The 19,480-nt window shown below is 43.6% G+C and overlaps 1 long non-coding RNA gene across 3 annotated transcripts in view; it reads right to left on the reverse strand.

Annotated features, from left to right (window-relative positions):
* LOC136842585 (uncharacterized) overlaps nt 1-18,368 on the reverse strand; it is a 624,527-nt gene extending 606,159 nt beyond the window's left edge. For 2 of the 3 annotated variants that reach the window (XR_010854272.1, XR_010854273.1), the window contains exon 1: nt 18,047-18,366. This is a non-coding gene — a long non-coding RNA (uncharacterized lncRNA). Of the gene's footprint in view, nt 1-18,046 lie in introns of all 3 variants that reach the window. The other variant, XR_010854271.1, reaches the window with a different exon arrangement.
* Between the last annotated feature and the right edge of the window lie 1,112 nt (nt 18,369-19,480).

Below are 19,480 nucleotides of genomic sequence, written 5' to 3' on the forward strand. Positions count from 1 at the left end.
ATCGTGAGAAGAATAGCAGCTGTCTTGTGTTAGTCATGAACAGTTAGCTAAGTGTGTTGTTCGAAAACCGTTATGGTAGAGGAAGTGTACAATTCCTGTGTTACTGAAGTGTAGTTCGAAAATTCGTGTTTGTTAAAATACGTGTGACAACATCTAGCAGCTCAGTGCATGCGCCTGCCACCTCAAACCCCGAAGAGAGAGAGGGAGCCGCTGAAAACTCCAACATTACAGGATTGCACCAATGAAAATTCTTTGCTCTGCTGACTTAATAGCAAAGAAAACAGGATGAGCGAGAGAAGACTACGAAGAGAGACCTGATAAAGAAGACTGTGTAAAGACATTGGAAGAAGGCTTAGAAGAAATCGGTGAAAAAGGAAAAACTCAGAAGCAGCAGAGGAGGCCATAGTTTTTTTTTTTTTTTTTTTTTTTTTTTTGAGAAAGAAACTAGACCGACTCTGTTCCCCCTTGATAATCTTGACAGACATCACTAGCAAACTCAGGAAAATTCTTCAAGATATGATCTTGAATATTGGAAAACCCAAAATTGAAAACATTGCCTAACTAGTAATCTATAACCCTGTGACAAACCCAATGATTCTGCATTATAGTGAGCCAAATTGAAAACCCCATCACCAGTATTACCACCACCGCAAAACGAATCTTCAAGGACAAAGGAGCATTCTCCAACACTACAGAACCCGATAAACCAAAAATCACATCCGAACGACAAACCACGGACTTAGAAACCTTCTTTTGTAAAGAACTCGAAGCAGGAAATAAAACTGAAGATGGATCCAAGATGAAGTCATCACACTAGAAACCCCAACCAAAACCGAACCCAAAGAAGACTGCACCTTCCACTTCTCTTCCTGAACTCTTCCTAATGTATTTCCCCTACTCATCTGTGTCTTGCCTAACTCTACATCAACCTCAGAACTTACACCTTGAGTGGGAAGGGGGGAGGAATCTGCTGCCAACACTGCCTGCTCTGTGCCGGGGGGCTGGCAGAACCTACCTCTGAGGCTCGCGGTTCTCCATGACCCCCGCCACCCGTTAGGGCTGGTTCTGGAACAGGCAGGGGGGCTGAAAAAGAATGATTAGAATCAGCTATGCTACTACTATCACTATCTCTATTCTCTGTTAACTTACTGATCAGGCTAGAAATAGGCTAGACATATTGGATGATAAACTGTCCTCTAACTTCTTGAATAACTCTGAATCTAACCCTTCCTTATCTACTGATTGTAACCCTCTTCGAGGCAAAGGATTTTCTGTGTTTCAAATAATCCTCCATTTGATCTACTGACCAAGACCAATGCTTGTCACATTTCTGACTGATACTACAGTGAACCTTCCTATATAAAATACAAACAGAATGTCGATCGTGTTTGAGGGTACTCATCCTACGCTTGCAGGATGTACAGGACCGATGAGCGGCAGCATCTCCAGCAGTAGAAGGCTCGGTCGTCGAAGATGTAGACTAAGTGGAAGCAGCAGCGCTAGCAGATGGCAACGTCTTCTTGTCTGACTTATCTAATCAAGTCCAAAGTGCCGATCCAAAGTTAAAACCAGGAGAGAAGTTCCAAATCCAGTCAATAAAGTATAAATCCAGGAGAAAAGGCATTGAAAACAGTCCAAAATCTTAATCTGATGTCCAAATTCTTTAAATGGGGGTCGGGCTAAATGACCAAAACTTCGCCTGATGTAGGACACACCCACACAGCGCGGCAAACAAAAAAACAATTGGGGATGTCCGCCTCTGTCAGCCGGTATTTGCAGCAGCGTTGTCAACGGTGCCTCAAGTAACTCATTTGACAAGATTTTTCCTGTAGTGTTGGGAACGCTGACAGTTAATTGGGTAAAATTATGGGGATATAGTTCGGGCTGGTCAGTGAGCAGGGCTAATTCAGGTGTTCAGGGAGTGCATTGCAATCATGTAATTTCTGGGTAAGTATTTATAAAACTATTTTATTAGAAAAATGTCATTTTTATATAAGTAACTTACCCAGTAATCACATAGCTGATTCCCACATTGAGAGGAGGTGGGAAGGCTTGGACATGTCTAACCCAAAACATTATTAATGGTAATGAATTTGAGAATAGAAAACCTGCTAAATTGAGGCAATGTTTGCTGTTCCTTACCTGATAAGAGAGCTGCTACAGGAAGATACTGCCTCTGGTTGGCGCTCATCTTACCTTGTATAGGCAAGGCAGTATAGCCTGAAGCACCTTCTACTATAGTGGGTGCTTTGCAGTAATGGACCAATTCTGATGGCTAGCAAAGAATAAAGATGGCCCTCCCCAGGGCGCAGTACCAAACACAATAAACCAGAGTAAAAAATACAGTCACCAAAACAACATTAAAACACCAATACCCAACCGTTAAAAAGAAAAGACTGGAGGATACTCCAAGTACACAGTACTCCCAGGCTCCACTATGACTCAACACCCTATGCAAGGCAAAGATGTAAAGGAAGGAGGCTGCCTTCTACGTTTCCTCACCCAACAACACGCCAGCCGCATAAAACGGACCCAAGGCACTGCAATGTTCATACACTGTTTCTATATCCCTTAAGTAATGGGAAGCTAATACCGATTTATATTTCCAAAAGGTTGATTGTAAAATATCAGCAAGGGATAAATTTCGCTTAAACGCCAAAGAAGTGGCCACTGCCTAAATCCCATGAGCTTTTATTTTACATGAAGGAAAAGGCTCCTCTCCAACCATGTAGTGGGCTTCTGATATAAGGTCCCAAGGCATTCTTGGACAGAGGCTGTGAGGGGTTTCTTACAGAACACCAAAGGCTGCTGGAAGTTCCCCAAAATTGAAATTGTTCTGTGGAGATAATATTTAAGGGCCCTCACAGGACAGAGAGTTGTCTCTTCTTCAGCTGGACCTACAACTTCAGATAGGCTCTTAACTGTAAAAGAACGATGCCATGGTTTTGATGGCATTTCATTCTAAACTAAAAAATTTAATGAAAAAGAACAAACTGCATTTCCTTGAGAAAAGCCAATCTTTTTGTAAAGAGCATGAATCTCACTGGCCATTTTTGCTGTTGCCAAAGCAACCAGAAAAAGGGTCTTCCTAGTAAGATCTCTTAAAGAGATGGAGTCCACAGGTTCAAAGCAAGGGCTAGATAGCCATCTAAGAACAATGTCTAAGTTCCACGAGACTAATGGAACTTCCTCCAGCTTAACTGAATCAAAGGACTTAATCAGGTCCGACAAATCCTGGCTGGAGGATAAGTCCATTCCTCTGCGGCAGAAGACAGAGCCTAGCATTGCTCTATACCCCTTAATAGTGGAGGTAGAAGACCCTCTAAAAGTTCATAGGTATATCAGAAAATCTGCTATAGACGTTTTAGTAGAGGAGACATTGTGCTTCCTACACCATGCCCTGAAGATGGTCCATTTTGCCTGGTAGACTCTCTCAGACGACTGTCTTCTGCACCTTGCAATAGAATTGGCAGCTGCTTTTGAAAAGCCCTTCTTGAGCAGTCGCTTAAGAGTTTGTATCCTGTCAGAGCCAGAGTAGACAGGTTTCGGTGAAACTGCCTGAAGTGCAGCTGTTTGAGTAGTTGCTGCTTTTGAGGCAGCAGTCTCAGAAAGTCTGCAAGAAGCTCTAGCAGATCCAGGAACCATTCCTTCGCTGGCCAAAAGGGAGCTATCAGTATCATGGATGCATTTTGGTGGGACTGGAATTTGTTCAATACCTGCCTCACCATACTGAAAGGACTTTGTTTAACCAGTCCTGCAACACTGCATTGGTTGCCCAAGCTAGAGAGTCCAGGACTGGTAAACAGAAAAGAGGGAGCCGATGGTTTCTGGAGGACACAAACAGATCTAACATAGGTTTCCCCCACAGTTTCCACAGATCCAGACAAACTATTGGGTCTAATGTCCACTCCGTTTGGAGAACTTGTTTCCGGCAGCTTAATTCATCAGCTAGAACACTGAGCTTCCCTTGTATGAAGTGGGTCACTACTCTGGTGTCGTTCTGGTCCAACCAGAGGAGAAGGTCCCTTGCCATCTCGTATAGGGAGAAAGTGTGTCCCTCCCTGTTTCTTGATGTTGGAAAGTGCAGTTGTGTTGTCCGAATGCACTGCCACTGTCCTGCTGTGTACTTCCGAAGCAAAGAATTGAAGGCCTGGGTGTATCACCTTTAGCTCCTTCATGTTTATGTGCCAAGATCTCTGTTCTTTGGACCATGTTCCTGAGATCTCCTTGCTTCCCAGAAGAGCTCCCCAACCTAGATCTGAACTGTCTGAGAAGTACTGTAGGTTGGGGCTCAGAGGACGAAGAGATTTCCCTTCCGTCAATCTTCTCTGGCAATTCCACCAGCATAGATCCTCTTTTATTTCCCTTGTTATTGGAAAAACAAATGAGTCTGGGAACTTCTTCCTGTTCCAGCTGGCGCTTAGAAAATACTGAAGAGGCCTCATATGTAGCCTCCCCACAAAGACGAACTGCTCCATGGATGAGAGGGTGCCCAGAAGGCTCATCCATCTGTTGGCTGAGCAAGAGTTCAGATCCAATGTCTCTCTAATGTCTTCAAGCATGCTTCCAATCTTTTCGGGACTGGGAAAGCCCAAAAACTCTGAGAATTTATCCTCTTTCCCAAATACTGAATCTCCTGAGGAGTCAGTTGCGACTTGTCCAGAATTATGAGAAGGCTCAATTCCTGAGCCAGGAGAAGAGCTCTTGAAAGGTCCTCCGTACATTGTTCTCTCAACTGAGAGCATACTAGCCAGTCGTCAAGATACAGGGATATTTTGATCCCCATCAGATGAAGCCACTTTGCAAGGGGAGCCAGCACTCTGGTGAACACTTGGGTGGCTGTTGACAAACCGAAACACAGGGCCCGAAACTGGAACGCCTTGCCCTTGAAAACAAACCTGAGGTACTTTCTCAAAGCAGGATGAATTGGTATGTGAAAGTACACGTCCGCCCACTCTAGAAAGCTCATAACCTCGAAGACTTTAAAAATGTTCTTTAGCAGATGTGCTAATCTATCAGCCCAGAGAAGTCCCCCTGGGAGGAGGCAGAAACTCCCAGAGATGGAACTTCCCCCTGTGGCATAAAAGCAGTAGCTCACTCATGAGTCTTGAAGGGGGGAAAACTGAAAGTCGCTTTGCCTCGGTCTCTCTTTTCCACTAGCCACTCTTCGATGTCACTCAGCATTCTCTCTGCTGAAGAAGAGAGGACTAACTTTGGCTACTTGTATGAACCAGCAGTCGGAACCTCCATAAAGACGCCGAAGCAGGAGAGGAGGGAGTAGCTGGAGAAAAGAAGCTGGGAAAATTAGCTAACAAAAACCTCAGCAAGGAAGCATACACCATAGAAGGAGTGTCACTCAGTGCCTCCTGATCAGCTACGACTTCTTCCTCGGAAGATAGAAGCAACAAGGATAACTCTGCAGGCACCTAAGCAGACGAGGGAGCTTTCTTAAGTAAACTTAAAATACTATCTAGTTTACTTTGGGTAGGATCAATGACTACAGGAGTCTGAACAGCTAAAGAAGCTTCCACAGCATGAGCACCTGAAGCAGTTTGTATGAAAGGAAGACAAGAGGGCGCTGAAGGCTGTTCTGACAACACAAGAATGGACAACAGAGAAGGAATTTGCAGGAGCTCGAGCGCCTGACATACATTGCTAACTGGGAGCTGCTGGCCGCTCAGGTGCTGACTGACGTACTGAAAATACTGGGTGCTCGACTAATGGAGGGAGTTTCAATACTGCAGGGCACTCAGACTCTAAACGACAATCCTTGGCAGACGATGAACACCTACGAGATGCCTGGCGCTTCAGTGCTGAACGCTGATCCTCAGCCGAGAAATTATCAGAAGAAAATCATTCTGGGCTGTCCCAATGACTACAAAAAGTACTCAGGATCCTTACTCCTCTTGCAAAGAACAAGAGAAGAGTTCGCAGCGTCCACTGCACGCCTTTTCATTGGTCGTGACTTGCCCAATAAGCGCCACTGGCACCTTGGGCTTAGTTCCTCAGAACTAAAAGACATAGCATGAACATCAACTTTAAGGCCTTTCCAATGGCCTTTCATTGCAGTCTGGGATGTGTATGTATCAACAGACTGAACAGAGGGGGGTAACTGCTCAGGGGCAGACCCCACCGACCTCCCTTAGGCTACAAGTTTGACTCCTCCCAGGTGCTGGGGAGCATGCCAGGGACCTTGGCCTAGAAGAATCCTCAGGCTGAACAGCCATCTCCTCCACAAACACTGCACTTGCACTGGGCGCCACCGGGTGCTCTGAATCACCTTTATTATCCATCAGCACTTTAACAGAAGAGGCTAACTGAGCGACTGATTCTACAATTAATTCAAATCTCGTCAATTTTTTACTCAAGATCAGCCATGGTGTTGGGATCGGAGATGTGAGATCTGGGCAAGGGAGAGGTTTGAACAGGTAGAAGAGATAGGACTGGGTTTACAGAAATTAAAGGAACATTCGTGTCTGACTTGGCAGACAAATCCTGACTAGCTAGTTTACTAAACTCACTAGCAGTTGCTTTCCTTATTTTGTCCCTAGAAAGTTTCTTCAAATGAGAATCTAATCTTTTCCACTTTTTTAAGCCCCAGTTGTTACACTCTGCACATCTCAAGCCAACAGAATAAATTTGTCCTCTACACACAATACACATCATATGAGAAACATACGATTCCTTAGTCAGACAAGTAGCAATACCTAAAACTAGAAGCGCTAGTGTCAGACATTACAAAAATGTCAAATAACAAGTCCAAAAAACAGGAATAAAATCATAATCCAATGATCAGGCCTCACCTATCACTAACTAATAAAAGCCCTAAGGCTTGCAAAGAAATACTTTACCAACTGACAAAGAAATATCAACCAAGAAGGTACAAATTCCAAAATCAAGCTGCTGCCAACCATGGTACTCCAACCATCAGCCGACAGAAACAAACTGAACTCCTTGCTAAGTTGTTCCTCTCCTTCCCCCCAAAAATGACATTTTTATGATAAAATAAAGTTTTATATATACTTACCAAGTAATTACATAGCTATTGGTTCCCTAACCTACGGCAGCTTACAAATTCAAAATTCGCGCGGTGGTGCTGTTATCGTTAGTGTGTAAGTGACATCCCGCCACCATCCAGGACTCGAGGAAACAAACTAGCGGACAGCTCAATTCGTTTTTTATACTCTTATGTTCATGCAAGGGGAGGAGGGCGGGCTCCAATCATGTAATTACTTGGTAAGTATATATAAAACTTTATTTTATCATAAAAATGTCATTTTTATATAAGTAACTTACCAAGTAATTACATAGCTGATTCCACATTGTAAGGAGGTGGGAAAGAGCATGGACATATTCTATGCCAAAACATTAAGTAATGAGTTTGAACTAGAAAGGTTGCTAACACTGAGTAAATGTTTGTTGTTTCCTTACCTGTTGAGAGAGCTGCTGCAGGAAGGTACTGTCTCTGGTCGGCGCTTCTCTCAACTTGTAGTGGACGTGGCAGTATAGCCAAGGGTCGCCACTACATTAGTGGAAAACTTTGCAGCGGAGGAAGTACACCGTATGCTGACAAAGCTTTTAAAAGATGCCCTTGCCCTAGGCGAGACCAGAATACAAAATGAAAACACTCACCTACACCACAGAATAAAACCAAAAAACCTAACCATTATCAAAGATAAAGTACAAACTGCAAAACCTTGAGTCAAGGCGAGTGGATAGCAAAGGAACAGATAGATTCCTCATGCTTCCTCTCCCAGCACCATGCCAGCCACGGATAAAGGTCCTAAAGTGCTACAATTTTCAAATGCAGTTTCTATGTCCTTGAGGTAGTGTGAGGCAAATATGGACTTGCATCTCCAAAACGTCGACTGTAGGATTGAAGAAAGAGACAAGTTGTGTTTAAAAGAGAGGGAAGTTGCTACTGCCCTAATTTCATGAGCCTTAACCTTAAGTAGGGGAAAGGCTTCTTCCTGGATCTGAGAGTGGGCTTCTAATATTAATTCTCTCAGAAAAAAGGATATGACATTTTTGGAGAGCGGGCGAACTGGGTTTTTAACAGAGCACCAAAGGTTGCTCGAAGGTCCTCTAATCTTTTCCGTCCTCTGAAGATAATACCTGAGGGACCTCACTGGGCAGAGGAGTCTTTCTTCTTCCTCAGGTCCTAAGATATACATAAGGTTCTTGATGACAAAGGACGTAGGCCAGGGTTTAGAAGGGTCTCTGTTCTTTGCAAGGAAACCAAGAGAAAGAGAGCAGACTGCGTCCTCTTGTACAAAGCCTATTCTCTTGTCTATTGCTTGTAACTCGCTAATGTTTGGCAGTAGCGAGAGCCACTAAAAAGAGTCTTTTTCATGAGATTCCTGAGGGAAACAGAACGAAGAGGTTCAAATTGAGGACCTGAGAGCCACTTCAGTACAGCGTCTAAGTTCCAAGAGACATTGGAAGAACTATCTTTCTTGGACGTATTGAAGGATTTGATCAGGTCTGTGATATCTTGATTAGAAGACAGGTCCCTTCCTCTGTGCTTAAAAACTGAGCTGAGCATCAACCTATACCCTTTGATGATAGAGGTCAATAGCTTCCTGATGGACTTTAGGAATATCAAAAAGTTGGCTACTTGGCTTCTAGGTGTCTCAGAAGAAGAGATGTTATGGCAGCTGCACCACCTTCTGAAGACTGTCCATTTCGATTGGTAGAGCTTTGTAGAAGAAGCTTGTCTGCATTTCGCAACTGCCTCTGCAGCTTGTCTCGAAAACCCTTTTGCTCTGACAAGGCGCTTGACAGTCTGAAGCCTGTCAGGGACAGAGCAGATAATCCTTGGTGGAATCTGAGAAAGTGGGGTTGTCTGAGCAGAGACCATTTTTGTGGAAGAAGTCTTGGGTAGTCTACCAGGAGTCGAATCAAGTCTGGAAACCATTCCTTGTTTGGCCTAAATGGGGCTACAAGGGTCATGGAGGTGTTCTGATGCATTGACAGCTTGTTGATTACTTCCATGATCATTCCAAAAGTAGGGAAGGCATACACATCTAAGTTTGCCCAATCCAAAAGCATGGCGTCTGTGCTCCATGCTTGAGGATCTGGGACCGGAGAGCAAAAGAGGGGAAGACAGTGGTTTCTCGACGTCGCGAAAAGATCCACTGTGGGTTTGCCCCCATAGTTTCCAAAGGTTGTCGCAGACTACTGGATTTAAGGTCCACTCGGTTGGAATGACCTGTTCAAGGCAGCTTAATTTGTCTGCAATCACATTCATCCTCCCTTGAATGAACCGGGTGACGAGAGAGACTTGGTTCTCTTCTGCCCACAGAAGGAGATCCTTCGCTGTCTCGTACAGGGAGAAGGAATGAGTGCCCCCTTTTGTGAATATATGCAAGAGCTGTGGTGTTGTCTGTGTGTACTACAATCTTCTTGCCACAGACGAGATCCGAGAAGTATTGAAGGCCCAGGTGAACTGCTCTCAGTTCCTTTATGTTGATGTGAGCATTCTGTTGTACTGCAGTCCATGTTCCAGAGACTTCCCGACCTTCCAGAAGCACTCCCCAGCCTTGGTCGGAGGCATCTGAATAAAATTGAAGGTCTGGGTGCACTGGGAGAAGAGACTTCCCTTTCCGTAGTCTTTCTCCGCACGACCACCACTGGAGATCCTCTTTGATTTCCGACGTAATCGGGAAGATGAAAGAGTCTGGTTGGGTTTTTCTGCACCAATTCGCTTTGAGGAAAAACTGAAGGGGTCTCATGCACAGTCTGCCTAGATTTACAAACTACTCTACTGAAGCAAGGGTCCCCAGAAGACTCATCCACTGCACTGCTGAGCAGGAAGGAAGAGCAAGGAACCAACTGACAGTATGAAGGCAGTTCTCGACTCTTTTGGGTGACAGAAAAGCCCGAAAAGCCTGAGAGTTCAGTATCATCACTAAATATTGAATCTCCTGAGATGGAATCAGAAGGGATTTCTTTTTGTTTACGAGGATGCCTAACTCCTGTGTCAGGCGAAGAGTTCTTCTCAAATCCTCCACGCACTTTTCCTTTGACAATGAGCGGAGAAGCCAATTGTCTGGATATAAGTTAATGTTGATTCCCAGAAGGTGAAGCCAATTCCCCAGAGGAGCAAGGATTCGCGTGAAAACTTGAGGAGCCGTTGACAAGCCAAAGCATAGGGCCTGGAACTGTAGTATCCTGTCCCGAAAAATGAAGCGTAGAAATTTCCATGAGTCTGGATGAACAGGGACGTGAAAATAAGCATCCTGCATATCCAGGGTGACCATCCAGTCCCCCTGTTGTACTGAGGACATGACAGAGCGAACAGTCTCCATGTGAAACTTCGTCATCAGTACGAACACATTAAATGCGTTTACATCCAGAACGGGCCTCCAGGCCCCCGAGGCCTGCGGAACCATGAAAAGGTGATTGTAGAAACCTTCTGAGTGGGGCTCTAGCACTTCTTCCACTACTCCTTTGGAAAGAAGGAGTTTGACTTCTTGAAAGAGGGCCAAAAACTTTGTGGAACCTTTTGAGTATGCTGTCAAGGCGATTAGAGATGTAACTAAAGGAGGAGTCTTTACGGACGGAATGGAGTAGCCCTCCTTGAGAACCTTGATCACCCAGGAATCTGCTCCCCTGTTCTCCCATTCCTTCCAGAAAAGCAGAAGTCTGGCTCCTACCTGGGCGCGGAGGACTAACTTCTCACTTCTTGGGGTTGGATTTGAAAGAAGACCTCTTAATGGACTTCGTAGGAGGTCGGAAGTTTGATCTAAGTCAAGGTTGGGTCGTAGCTCTCTCTCCACGAAAGGGTTGAGACTGAAGAGGGGAGATTGATCTAGATGAGGAAGGCACAGGCTCCTTAGGACGTCTAGTGGACTGAGTCAACAAGTCAGAGGTGAACTTGCTCTGTAATTCTAAAAGAATAAGTAGAACTGAATTCTGAGTCGGCAAGACTCCTTTCAAGGTGAATACCAGAGCTCCCTCTTCTTAAGGACGCCCATAGAAGAAAGGGAGGCAAGTTCTAAAGAGTCATCTCTAATTGCTCTGTCTGAGCATGAAATAACTCCTAGCCAATCGGAGGCAAGATCTTCAACTAAATCTGGGCAGTCTTCAATATTACTTCCTAGTGACGCGTTGGCCCAATCTAGGAAACTAAATATCTCAAACACCTTAAAAATATTCTTGATAAGGTGGTCTAGTTCGGCTGAGAAAAACATTATCTTGGCCGACAATAAAGCCTTTCTACGGGATGAATCCACCAGACCAGAGAAGTCCCCTTGGGAGGAGGCAGGAACTCCCAAGGAAGGAGCTTCCCTAGTGGCATAGTAAGAGTATCCCATCTTCAACAATTTGCTGGGTGGAAAGGTGAAAGTCGCTTTGCCCTGTTTTCTCTTAGCGGCCAGCCAGGCATGAACTTCTTTGAGAGCTTTCTTCGAGGAGGAGGAAAGAACAAGCTTGGGTAGTCTGGTACCTTCCGACAGATGTTTTTTCATGAGGTAGGTACAAGCTGGAGAAGTAAGCGAAGCAGGCACGAAGAAGTCCGGGTAATTCTCCAGGAGGAAACGCAGGAGAGATGAGTAGGAAGAAGAGGGAACCGTATCCTGAACAACCTCTTCATCCTCCGAAGAGATAGGAGACAATGATTTATCCTTGGACTCTGGAGCAGACGCAGATTTCTTCAAAAGACCCATAAGCCCGGTCAACTGGCACTGAGTGGGGCTAAAGAATCTTCCTGGACCGATGAAGAAGGCGGAATAGCCGAAGAATGTGCATTGGTTCCAGAAGAAGAAGCTGGGAATTCGGTTGTCAGTGTTGGAAGTTTGGGAGTTGGCACCGGGCGCTCTAGAGCTGAAGTCTGGAGCGAGACGGCGGACGCCGGGCGCTCATTGGCGGAATTCTGGCGTGAATCGGCAGTATTCTGGTGTGAGTCGGTGGGCGCCGGACGCTCATCAGCAGAAGTCTGGCGCGAGTCGGTAGGTGCTTGGTGCTCGGAAGAAGATGGGCGCCTAAAACGCTTATAGCTCTCACGACTATCTTCAGAGAAACAGTGAAGATGAGCAGGAGAATCAGGCTGGACTTGAAAACTGCAGGAAGGTTGAGGGCTAGTCTCTCTGTACCTCTTGACAGCCAGGGGAGAAGAATCGCTAATATTCACATGTCTCTTGAGTGCCCGTGGGCAAACACCACCAGCCTCCCTTGGACCTCCAGTATGTCTTCTCCCCGGTGCGGGGAGAGGGACAGTGACCTTCATCTAGAAGCACTGGTGGGACGGACAACCACCTCCTCAATATCCACTGCACTATCACTTTTCACTGCTGTCAACACTTACATTTTTTTCCATTAGAGATTTAATAGCTGACCCCATTTCCATAATGGTACTAGATAATACAGTAAATTTCTGATCAAACCTAGATTCGAGGCTGGCAATGGCAATAAGAGCAGAGTCATGGAAACCTGGAACAGGAGCAGATGATAAAGTGGGAGGGGTCAGGATAGGAGAAGGAGGAGGAATTGGAGGAGTGATAGTTCTGTCATCCCCTACATTTTCCAAAGGAATAGACTCTGCATTAGCCCTACTTTCAGCCCTAATGGCTGCTTTCCTCTTCTTATCCCTTTCTAATTTCTCTAGATGAGATTTCATTGTTTTCCATTTCTTATCCTCCCAATCCTGACACTCAATGCAAGTATTATCCGTACTACATTCTTGCCCCTACATTTAGGGCATTTTGTATGAAAATCGAAAAGAAAGCTTAGTTAGCCTAGTTCTACAACCCTAAGATCAAAAGCAAATACTAGATGAACTGGAATCCGACATCGTTAACTAAATAAGCTAAAGTTAACTCGAACGACAATTCAACAATGGCAGCAAGCCACAAAGCAACAAATTCTGAGTACTTCACCAAATTCATGCAAAGCAAAGCCGAGAAGCGAAGAAGCAGCTGCGTGAAAACTTCCGATGTTAACCGGAAGCTGGCAGAAAACGAATTGAGCTGTCCGCTAGTTTGTTTCCTCGAGTCCTGGATGGTGGCAGGACGTTGTCACCTACACATTAACAATAACAGCGCCACCATGTGAATTTTGAATTTCTAAGCTGCCGTAGGTTAGCTATGTAGTTACTTGGCAAGTTACTTATATAAAAATGGGAGGGACACGTCACCTACCCCAAAACATATGAGCGCGACCCGTGAATTTCAAAATTTTAAGCTGCCGGATAAGTGAAACTAATAGCTATGTAATTACTGGGTAAGTTACTTATACAGGCAGTTCCTGGTTATCAACGGGGTTCTGTTTCTGAGGGTGTGATGATAACTGAAAATCACCGCTAGCCGATTTTCGGGGCTTTTTTGGCGATTTTTGGGGGTTATCGGTGCCAAAAAGCGCCGATTTTCGGTTATCAGCGCCTCTGTTACATATGTATCGGCACCGATAAGCAGAAATCGGCGATTTTCGGCGCTGAAAATTGCCAACTTTTGTCGCTAGACAAGCGCCATAAAACCGGATCGCTGTTAACCGAGCCCGCCGTTAACCGGGGACTGCCTGTATAAACATAATTTTCACAGACGTAAAAGCTGAACGTCGAGATGAATCAGTCAGCCCAGAAAAGTCCCCTTGGGAAGAGGCAGTGACTCTCAAAGAGGGAGCTTCTCCAGTGGAGTGAGTAGCAGAGGTAGCTCCTCCAAATCAGTCTAGAGGAAGGAAAAGCAAATGTGGCTTTACCCTGCTCCCTCTTCAAAGAGAGCCAATCATCCACTTCTCTGAGTGCTTTCCTCGAGGAGGAGGAAAGCACCAACTTGGGGAGCCTAGCACTGTCATCTGGCTTTATCCTCATAAGGAAGGTCGAAGCCAGTGAGACCGGGGCAGCAGGTGCGAAGAAGTCAGGAAAGCTGGCCAGGAAAACTTAAGTAAGGCAGCATATGCCAAAGGAGGAGGGGGTTCTTGTCCAAAGTTCTTATCTGAAGATGACAGGATTCAAAGACATATCCTTAGAGGTCTTGGAAGCCATGGGGGTTTCTTCAAAAAACCCATTATTTCCTCCAATTGACATTTGATTGGAGCTGACGATGGATCTTCCTGGACAGAAGAGTGCACTTGCAGAGGAGAAGGTGGCACCAAGCGCGAGAGCTGGCACCAGGTGCTCAGGAGCTGGCGCCACACACTCGGGAGCTGGAGCCTGGTGCTTGGAGGTGGGCACTGAGCACTCTGGAGGCAACAGGCGCTCGGAGACAGAGAGGAGCATCAAAGAAGACAACGGGTGCCTGAGCGGATCTTTCGGGCACTTGGGAGCCAAAAATGGATGCTCAACATAAGGCGAAAAAGACTCCGGGCTGTCCCAAGCAGAAAGGGGAGGTCAAGCCAAAGTAGAGGCAGAAAGCAGATCAGCAAAGCTGCAGAAGGGTTGAAGGCTATGACTGGCCGCCTTATACCTCTTGACTGGGAGAGGGGAGCGGTCCACATCATCAGTGGCACATCACTGAAAGCACATGCAGGGATACCAAGAAGGTGGGGGCAGTAAGAGAGTCCATCAAAATTGTGACTGTGGAAGTCATTACAATCACCACAGAAGTAATCACAGGAGGCACCTAACCATACAAGAGGTGGCCAAGCAAAGCAAGAACACTGGGCTCCCCTGAGACAACCAGGGAAGGCCACAACTCTTCAAATCTCTCAACCTCCGTCACCCCTGAAAAGGAAGTCAGGTTAATCGTTAGTCCTTTCTTTCACCCAAAGAGATAGTGTGTGTGCCAAAAGAAGATTCTCCTTCAGGATGAAAAGAAGCCTCCAAGGAGATACCAGAATGGTTGTCCTCTCCTCAGTTTTCCACTGAACTATCAGTGGAAGTCAGCCAATGGGAAACTTCTCCTTTAGGAGTAGAAACAATAAGTAGGTAATTAGCAGGTGGTTGAGAGGTGCTGAAGACCTTGGGTGTCACCGGCGGAGTGTTGCCCTCTGATGACAGTAAGTTTAAATAGCTGTTTCCAACTTGCACTTGAAGCTAAATCCCTATGTAAAAATGACAAACAACTAACCTTTACTTTACACTTCATATTTGGTTTAAGATATTTATTTAAAAACGTATGACATTTAAAATGACAGATAAGCAAAAAATTATCATAATATCACAGCTAAGTGCAGAAGTCTGTTAAGGTGAGGTCCAATAGGTTGAGGTGTTACTGAAATTTGATGGAACTGAAAGCCTTTGCGAAAGCTGCCCAAATGACTTTAAGTCCAGTGAGAATACTTTCATGTGGGCAAAGAGGATAAAAAGCATTTCTATTCAGCTGCTAATACACCAGTGAAAACAGGATTATCGATACCACACATGATAAACTAAAGTGTGGTGTTCTTCAGCGATGCAATCCTATAGAGTATCATCTTTGATGGAGTGGGCAAAGCATTAACTAGCATCTTAGGGTTTCTAACAGATCAAATTTTATTATGCAATATTTTGGGAGTTAATATATTGCCTTTGTTCATCCATTCATACAGCTACACCTCTTTTAGTAAACCACTCAGTTGACATCTGACCACCATCATGTAATCACCAACCGCCCATTTCCCACATATCCTTTATATGCTATACTGTATTGTCATGCCTTTTCATCATCCAAGAAGTTAGGTTTTCAGTTTGTTTTTACGTTCTGTCTATCTGTCTCTTAGCATCATTAATTTTTTTTAATTCAGTGTAGCTCTGAATTTGGAACTAGTGCTCCCATTTTATTAGAAGTAAGATCTTTATAATCATTAACTTCAAAAATTATAGCAGAAGTCCTTGGTCCTCTGGAATTCTGTTTCTTTGAGAAACTAATCAATTAATCCCATCTTGGTTTCAGTTAGCTTAAGTATTTTAGCATTATGCTCCTCCAGCCTTATAGGTCATTATACTTAGACAAGCATGCACACATATGCCAGTATATTTATACATGCACACACACACATTTCACAATACTGTACACCTTTTCTCACCATGGAAGTAGGCGGGTCTCTAAGACAAAGCTGCTCAATATTGCAATCACAAAGTGCATAATTTTGTCTCAAAACTTTGCCATCAATATTGTGTAAGAAGCCATCAACCTACTTGATACATTGTTAACAAAATGCTATGAACTGCACACAAAAAATTTTGATTGCCTACAACCCCCTGGCCCCCTGTTTATATAGTACAGGCCTACTCTAGCCTCATAATGATACATGATATAAACACTTGGGCATTGCATCAATGTTCTTCACACCATTCACACTGTTTTTATCTTTGTTAGAGGAATGAATGATTGAGGAAAACACTGTAACGGATGTTTGCCCCAGACATAAAGGAAATGCGCACAGCCTAATACAGGTAAGTTAGTCAAAACAAGTAGGCTATGCCTGGGGCCTAGTCAGAAAAATATCCAACTGCAGTCTGCAAACACTTAAAATCACCAAAGTGTGGAAGGTAGAAAAAGCAGTGTAACCAATCTATTTAGCCATTTAAATCTTTCCCCTAACATCAGTCTTTTGTTTATGGTTTTGCCTGAGACTGTCACTTAAAATACTGTAGTTTCCACTTTGGCTATCACAATGGCAGCTTGTGCACAACAGTTCTTTAGATGATGGTTGGTGAAGATTAAGCCAGCAGTTTTGATGAACACAATGGTAATTCTAAGTATTAGCTCCGCTCCTGTTTTTACCTTGGAAGCTGGTTTTTTCTACACGTTCAGGGCTTCTGATACTGGCGGTACATTTGTTTGTTGTTAGCTGAATGGAATGTCCCTTCGCCGTGTTTAGTACTGGCCCGGGGGGGGGGGGGGGAACCCATACGTTAACAAGTTACTGCACTTGCCGGATGGGATATGAGCCATTCAAAACAGACATAGCCGTGCTCTGTCTTGTGAAGATCATGTATGGAAACCCCTGGTTGGATGGATTTCAGGGGTTAATTACAGGTTACTTACATTTGTGTGACAACAATTGAAGTAAATCCACAATTAGCAACCAAAAAACTGTAGAAAAAGTCAAGTTAGAAGGAAATCACTGCCGACAGCTACTACTTGGATCTACCAAAACAATTAGCCTAGCCGAGGTTTCCAATAAAAATATTAGAAGCTAAATGTGTTTTAAATACTTTAAAAAAATTACCCTTGAGTTAGCTCTGCTAAGCACAAACTTATATAAAAAATGGGTAATTCTAAGCCGGCTGTCCGCGGTGAGCTAGACTATGGCAATTGACGTTTTCCTACATTATTTTACTTGCTTTACAAGAATCTAAAGTAATATTTTGTCGGCCGGCTGTAACTAAGCTGTCATTGACCTTTGAAGACTACGCGGCTTGAAATGCCTAAGGCAGGTAGGTCTAAGCCAGCATTCCGCGGCAATCCCCCTACCCCTCCATAGCTAATACGGCAAAATTGTAACCAGGAAACACCCCTAAAAATACCAACATAACGTACCCTAGAGGTGTTTATTGGTTACAATTTTGCCGTATTAGCTATGGAGGTGGGGGGGCGGGCTTAGCGCGGAATGCCGGCTTAGACCTACCCTGCGTTAGGTAATTCAAGTCGTGTAGTCTTCAAAGGTCAATTACAGTTTAGTTACAGCCGGCCGACAAAATATTACTTTAAATTCTTGTAAAGCAAGTAAAATAACATAGAGAAACGCCAATTGCCACATTCTAGCTCACCGCGGACAGCCGGCTTAGAATTACCAAAAAATGGGATGTCTGTCAACATGGCAATTCCATAATCGCCCAAAACTGGCACTCTAGGGGTTGGACATGCTGTAGGCCCAAACCTCCAATTCATGTAGGCTTAGCCCAGGCTATTTGACAAGAAATAAACGTCAACCAATTTCCCTTAGTTCAGTATGTTTAATGTATTTAACACAGTGTTTTAGGTCTCCATATCAGTTATCATGTCACTTGAACTGGCATTTCATCAGTAGGCCTAGGCTATTCTAAGCCTACAATATTAAACCTAGGTAACAAAAAGGTTAGGCCTAGCCTTGATCTAGCCGCCTACGGTATCAGAATGAAAGTAAAACAACTATAGCCTAAGTAGATGTGGGGTATATCAAAGAGAAGGGCACATTTTTTTACCTGCTGCCTTGTTGTTCTGTTGACTGACGAACACGTTCACCGTAACGTATTACCGTAGAGGTCAGAGGTCAACTAGGGGAAATGTAAACAAAATTTGTCTGGCCCTATATGGACTAAGTTATGCACTGACAAGAGACTGTTGCATTAAATTTCGAAAAAGTATAACACTTGGTCAAACTGCGTAGAGCTAGCAACGTGTCCTTAGTGTAGTAAATATGTTAAGATTGTTTATTCCGTTAAACACTTCTAATGAACACCAGTTACACCATACACTACACCTGAATGACAGAAATGTTGCCAGTTACCCAAATATTACGTGAAGACTATTACATGAATTTACTTTTTGTTAGTCCAGAAAAAATATTTAAATGATTGCGTTTCTTATACATTAACCTGTTTTTTAACACGTATGTACTTCCTCCATTCAAAATAAATATTATTGCAGATGGACGATCTTATTATTTTACTGAAATATTCGTAAACGTCAGGAATTTGTACTCAGTCATAAATTCTTAAACTTCTTTAAAATCTTTACAGCAGTTAATAACTTGCCAGTTAAGTAAGTTTTATTTAAGGGTTTTTGATTGAGAGACCATTACTATGTAAATAGCACATGTTTATATGATACTTTTTGTTCCTGATTTCTGGTTCCTAACCGCTCACTCCACAAACACAGTTGCGAGCGCACTAGTAAGGTGCAAAGCTTTATTCCCTTATTGTTTACAATTTTAATCGTCTTTAGTTTTACTTTACTTTATAGTACCTCAAAATGTTTATTTTAATTGTTGTCCATTACCATTTTCAGCCACAATAACCCCGAAAAATTAAAGATGTTTCTAAACTAGGTATTTTTACAAAATATTTCCACTTTACTTTTAACCCTCCCCCTTTCATTTCTTTTTCTTTTTGACCGAGGCAGAGCCATGCTATTAGCTTTGACATCCATCGCTTTCCAGGTTAACAACATTCTTAATTTTCAGGGCTAACCTTATTTATTTCCTCAGTTTTCTGTTAGGGGAATTCAGGCAGTGGCGTAGCTAGAGGGGCCATGCCCCCCAACTGACAATAAATAGCTGTATTATTAATAACAATAAAATTATAAGCAGTTTTTCATTGTCGATATTTTTTCGGGGAAAAATGGCCAAATCTGTTCTTTGCGTTCGCGTGCATTCATTTAGCTCTTCTGCACACACACACATATACAAGTGTGTGTGTGTGTGTGTGTAGGTGTTTCATATATATATATATATATATATATATATATATATATATATATATATATATATATATATATATATATATATATATATATATATATATATATATATATCACATATGTGTGCGTATATGTATGTCTGTAGCCTACGTATGAATGCACATAATGAATGTAGCCAATATGCATTGTATTATCTCCCGATATATTCATATTTTTGC

The sequence above is a fragment of the Macrobrachium rosenbergii genome, chromosome 10 (genome assembly GCF_040412425.1).
Source record: "Macrobrachium rosenbergii isolate ZJJX-2024 chromosome 10, ASM4041242v1, whole genome shotgun sequence".
Classification (NCBI taxonomy): domain Eukaryota; kingdom Metazoa; phylum Arthropoda; class Malacostraca; order Decapoda; family Palaemonidae; genus Macrobrachium; species Macrobrachium rosenbergii.